The sequence below is a fragment of the Coffea arabica genome, chromosome 7e (genome assembly GCF_036785885.1).
Source record: "Coffea arabica cultivar ET-39 chromosome 7e, Coffea Arabica ET-39 HiFi, whole genome shotgun sequence".
In the NCBI taxonomy this organism is placed as follows: Eukaryota; Viridiplantae; Streptophyta; class Magnoliopsida; order Gentianales; family Rubiaceae; genus Coffea; species Coffea arabica.
This window is the reverse complement of record NC_092323.1, coordinates 20596302-20602517: the sequence shown is the minus strand read 5'-3', so window position 1 is coordinate 20602517 and position 6216 is coordinate 20596302. Positions and strand designations below refer to the sequence as shown.

General features: G+C 33.8%; 1 pseudogene; it reads right to left on the bottom strand.

Annotated features, from left to right (window-relative positions):
- Nucleotides 1-2304: 2304 nt before the first annotated feature.
- LOC113699683 (inorganic pyrophosphatase TTM1-like) lies at nucleotides 2305-3875 on the bottom strand (annotated as a pseudogene).
- Nucleotides 3876-6216: the final 2341 nt, after the last annotated feature.

Genomic DNA, 6216 nt, shown 5'->3' with positions numbered 1-6216 from the left:
TGGCATCCCTCCAGCCACTACAAACCCCAGAAGCCAGAATCACGATCCTATCATCATCAACTAGTGAAACAATCCCCAACAACAACTCCACGGGAATATCCTTCCACTCAGTGATCTCTGTTCTAGCAGAATACCCACTGCTCTTTGTCGTTGTCCAATCGGTCCTTGCTTCTTACCGAATTTCTATCCCTAACTTGAAATCTACTTCTCTTTATCGCTGAAAATATTTGTCCATTCCTATCCCATTTAGATCTACTTTAGATTTTTTTTTTCAAGAAATTTTGGATAAGAGATGAAGACTATATGATGAAGAAGAAGAGATAGGAAATCTGATGAAAAAGAAGAACAGAAGGTGCAGCGTGTGATGGAGAGAAAGAGAGGGTAGGTCTGTCATAAAGGTTGTCTGAGGGAATAAGTTGAGGGTTTTATCCAAAACCTCCCAATGTGCTCGGGAATGGGATAAGTCCGTGTTTTTAGAAATGATTCCAAAAATTGCATTCCAATAGGCTTAATCCAAGCAACAAATTAGGGGTTCATTCCATTCTGTGATTCCCAAACTCTTTAACCAAGCAGCCCCTAAGAACTCCAACTCCAATGGTTAGCAAATAATTAATTTTTTCTTAGTGTGCAACTTTAGGTCATCCAATTCCAAAAGAAAATTAAAAAATTTTTCGCATATATAATTAAAAATAAAAAAATTTTAGTGGTATTATCATAGTTTGTTTGTCATAGAAAAAAATAAAAGAAGTAACTAGAAATGTTGATATTGTACATACCATTCAAAATGTTGATGTTTTTTGTCAAATCATTTCATATATGGTCAAATCTTTATTTTTTAATATTAATTTTTCATCTTCTTTAATTAATTGTCCTTCAAATCATTATTTTAAATTGAAAGAGACCAAATATGTCCTCATTTGTTAAAAATTTTCTCAAGAATTTATACGAATTTTTAGATATAATATTTTGTAAACCTTTTTTTCTTTTAAAATAATGGTTTGAAGTACAATTAATTAAAGAAAATGAAAAATGAAATAAAATGCAAATAGAAATTATGAAAATGTTAAATTTATTACAAAATTTTCACAAATAAATTTTAGTGTGTAAGAAATATTATGTTTTATGATATTATAATCACGTGCAATGCACGTGACCTATTCTAGTTTAATTAAAAGGAAAAAAATGGTATAATTAATTGAATGCAAAATAAAAATTAAGTAGGTAAGGTCTAATTTAAGCAACTACTAGTGATCTAATCATAGTAGGTTTTTTAAAATAAACTACTGAATTAATTAGGATTGAAAAATGATACTCATCTATTTTGATAAGCACCATACTAGATAGCAAAACACTCTAAGGGAGATACAGATGTTTTCTAGTGTATTTTTTTAATGCATGTATGTGTAATAGTCAGCTTAATCGTTCCATTTGAAACAATTAAAGATGAGATAGATTTCTTTTTGTTTTTGTCTTGCAATTATTACTTGCCGAGGGATCTTTAGGTCCCATTCCCTCATTTTTCAATTAGTTTGCCTATTCGTTTTCTATTGAAAACATGTTTTGGAAGCGTTTGGTCTTATAATACTTGGTCAACTCCTTTGTCTTCCCTTTTTACGTCCCAAAGTGACTTCTATTGAAATTTATTGACTTGTTTTTTTAGCTTTACAAGTAAGACCCTCGTCTGTTTTTCCTTTCCTTTTTTCTGTAAATGTCCTTGAAAAATTACTAACATTTTTCTTCTTCTTCTTCTTCTTCTTTAGAAAGAAAGCAGTAACTCAAGCTCTATAGACGTTAAGATCTACATAAAACAGTGTTGGGGAAGGAATCAATTTGGGGGCGCATAACCCTTGAAGAACAAAATTCCCAAGCCACCTATTGCAAATGTCAAAATGAGAGAGACTCCAGCCGGATCAACATAAGCCATCTCACTGCTCTTGTTTATACTGCCTGGATGGGCTCTTTCTTCCAAATTCTCATGATTAAGAGTGCTAAGATTGTCCAATTGATGCATGATTTGGCGCTGCCCCCTGGCTGTGTTGGATATCTCTTCCAACAGTGGAGCATCCTTCCCCGAAAGGAAGGAAGATGAGGAACTCGGCATTATACCCCTAGTTAAGGAGCCATTCTCTAAGCCAGAAATAAAGTGCGAAGTTGGTGCAAAGTCGTTGCAGGTTTCAGCTTGCGAAACGAAATTTTGTGAAGGTGGAAATGATAGTCTGCTGGTTAACTTGAAGCTAAATTCTTCAACCTGAGATGTGAAATCATCCATCCGAGCATTTAAAGTAGATATGAGACATACCTCTCTTAATATTTATACCCATCTTTGCTAAGCTTTGTCTTCAAATAATCTGCCAAAGCCATAACTTCATTCACAAGCTTTTCCAGTTCCATTTGTTTAATATAGGTGTGTATGATATTATAAATGCCCCATCCACATGGTGCATGGGGCATATGGACCTTCCTGTCCCAACTCATGGTTCAAAGTCGTGGTTGCGGCTCGGACCGTTTTACATCGGTCTCGACATATAGATCGCGGTCTCGACGAGATGCGAATTTTTGAAATATTTAATATTCTAAAAATTATAAAAAAATATGATAAACAAAAATAATTAAAAAATAGTAAACATAATAAAAATTCTAATTGATTCAGGATGACTCGGAGTGATTCGGTGTGACTTGGCCATTTCAATCCTTCACGGTGACGTCTCGGCGAGTCAAGTATTTCAGAATCGTATCGTTCCAGTATCGTATTGGGAGAACTCGAGACGGAGTCATCTTGGACTCGGCCCAGTCTTTGAGCCATGGTACCAACCGCTCTTCAACACTTTTTACAATAGTCCGATCTCTTCCTTGCAGCTGAACGTATTGATGGTTGAGCTACTCCAGCCAATCAATTTTCACATAGACCTTCTCATTACTACTTCTCTCAAGTATAGCTGCTAGTGTATATCCCAGGGCCATCAAACCACCAAGAAGCTGCACGCTAACCTCAAAAGTTATACTTCGAGATATTACAAATGGAGGATCTGTGACCCACTCTTAACATAAGATTGTACTTCCCATCTTTATTTCGCATTCTTACGTATGCTTGGCTTGTCAAACCCCTTGATGACTTAAGAATATAAGCAGGACACTGGAATCCAGTGAAAGGATTGAACTTGTTAATGATTTTAATATGTGCAGTCTAGAGATCAAGCTCAATAAAAGCTTTATACATTGGATACACTGTCTCAGATTTTTGGTGGATTATTTCTTCAGGCTCTTGTCCTACTCATTGAATGTCCCGTAGTATTTGTTTTACAAGGCCAAAATGGACTCCCCTCGTGACAGATACTCAAAGATCCAATAAAGGCCGCAATTTCTCACTCAAAGCATAAACGCCCTCATTTATCACAATGCGACATTTTGGAACTTCAAGTGTCCTGTATCCAATGCGGGAGTTGGATTTGAAATCATAAATCGGAACCTCAACCTGCTTCCTTGCTTTAAGATCTTGGATATTCTTTAACTACGTCTCATAGTCAGTCAAACGTGGATCATTGAAGTTACGGTGAACAATGATCATTATAATTGTCTATTGAGATGACAACAACACTTGGCATAAAATTGAGTACTTTGACTATTTTCTCAGTGAATACAGTTTTTCCGGCTCCAGAAGGACCAGCCACGCCAACTAATATTAGTCCATCATTCTTTTGTGCCAGCAACTAAAATGCCCGGATCACAGCAAAAAAGCCTTTCTCAAATGATAAAGGATCCGGGATAGGGACAATTTCATAGCGATCAGAATCCCTTCTCCTTGCTAATTGAACTTGGTCTTTTAGGAGGCCAGATTTCCGGTGAGTTGATTCAGGTCTAGGAACATCTTGAGCCATTTTTATATTGAATGCTTTTCCTCTGTGCTCTCTATGAAGGCACACTGGTGTTTTGCAAAGCGTAAAAGTCTTCTTCTTCCTTTACTTTTTGGTTATGGGGTTGTACTAACATTTTTCTTCTAATGAATATCGCAATGAACAAAAGTAAGTAAGAAACAAAAAAGCAAGCCTCTACACAAAAATTGCACAGAGAATTTTACGACGGATAGTCATCACTGGAATTTTATCACTTTTAGGCTATACTTAATTTTTTCTCCAACGTCTAAGGACACAATTCAATTATCAAACTATGAAATTAGAGTTTTAGTTCATAGGGGAATAACTATACATATAAGTTTAATATCTACACTACTCTCAATTTTTATACAATAGTCAATGTTAAATAAATTTTTTGTTGCCCAATTTCCAAGTGGAAAGAGTTCAAAAAGTACATATTTAAAAACAAATTGAATATTAAAAAGTACAACAATATTAAACCTTTCAAATAAAGAGCAATTTGCAAAACATGAGAGATATTAAAAAAAAAAAACTCTGCAACTAGGAAGTTAAATTTCCCTACTACTCTCAAATGCACAACCACTTGTCTTGAAAATCTTTAGGAAGCTGACAAACATGATAAATTGAGGAATATTATAAATGGACCTAACATGACCTGATAAATTGCCAAAGCATAGAGAAAACTCTGTAATATACTTTGCAAATGCAAGATAAAATTGAGGGCAAATTATACTTTATCCCCCCTATGGTTTAGTATTTTTTCACATAATCCCCATATGATTTCAAAAGCTATACATAACCCCCTCATGGGTTGAATTAAAGTGTCAAAGTGACGGAAATAATCATTCATAACAGAGTCACCTAAAATGTCAAAAATACCCTTTGACGAATGACTATTTCCGTCATTTTGACACTTTAATTCAAACCATGTGGGGGTGATATATAGCTTTTGAAATCATAGGGGGTTATGTAAAAAAATACTAAATCACAGGGGGTAAAGTGTAATTTGTCCTAAAATTTATCAATCCTATCTTGAAGCCAACAAATCCATATTAGGGAATCAAATATGTACTTGAAATTTCAGTACATTATATTCCTTGTGGAGCTGTCCAACAGTTTTCCCTACCTTTTTTGATTTTATGAATTTTACTACTTTATAAAGAAAATTGAGTTTCCATTGCTAAATTTGATGATCAAATGTTTTGTCGAGAGGCTCATTGATAAACCTTTTTTCTATGACTCATTTTTTCATAGTAAAAATGGAATGCAAAGAATCAATGTAAGAGGAATTAGTAACATATAAGGCTGGTATTAAAGAGCATATACTAAATGATGAAATCAAACACCTGAGATTCAGTTTGATATCCATATTTGAATCAACTAAATAAGTGATAAAATTTTCTTTTCCTCGATTGTTTAATGGCTAGAAAGAGGGCTCACCATTAGGTCCCTTTGCTTCATTTGATAATTCAATTAGTTTGGCTATTTGACAGGTATCGAGCCTATACAATAATAAATACCTATTCGAGAAAAATATAAATTTTATATATAGGGTGACTAAGAAGAGCCCAAAGTAAGGAGGGTGTTTATAAAATCGAAAATAATCAAATAAAATAAATATATAAAAACTGAATGACAATTTATTAAAATTGAATCAAGAATAAATAAACTCTAGCCAAGAAATAACTTTGGAGATAATTCACTCAATTGATCATCGATGCAATGATAATTTTATTTATTCACTGATAAACAAGTTATAACTGCTAAACAAGCGATGACAATCAATTTCTCCTTACTGTATCGATGATCAATGTACGACCATTAATCATTTTCCTAATCAAAAAATAACCCTTGGTACGACCGTAGAGTTCAATTTTCCAATTGCCTTAAGAATTAGAGAAGTCCTATTCTAACCAAATAACACCCTACAAGGGTTATTTTAAATTAACTCATATGTTTTCCTGACACAAAACCAATCATTCCAGTCACCACTAATTTAAAGTAATTAAATAATTAAGGATTTAATTACTCGCACAAAATATTTGGATTAATCCCTGCGGCCAATCTTCAATTGCGATGAATAAGAATAGAAAAGCGTTTATTTTGTTTCTCCCGATAAAGGAGAAAAGAAAAGTTACTATCTAATATCTTAGACATGTAGCTTTTATTATTCCTATCGAAACTACAATCCCTAAAACAAAACAAACTCCTAATAGATAGACTAGATTAGTCTCCTAGTAAGAATAGGAAACTATTCACTTGATAAAGAGTCTCTTCCACAGCTCCAATCCAAAACTAGAAGTCACGCGTTAACTCCCGAGTTCTCGAACTTGTAGAATTAAAT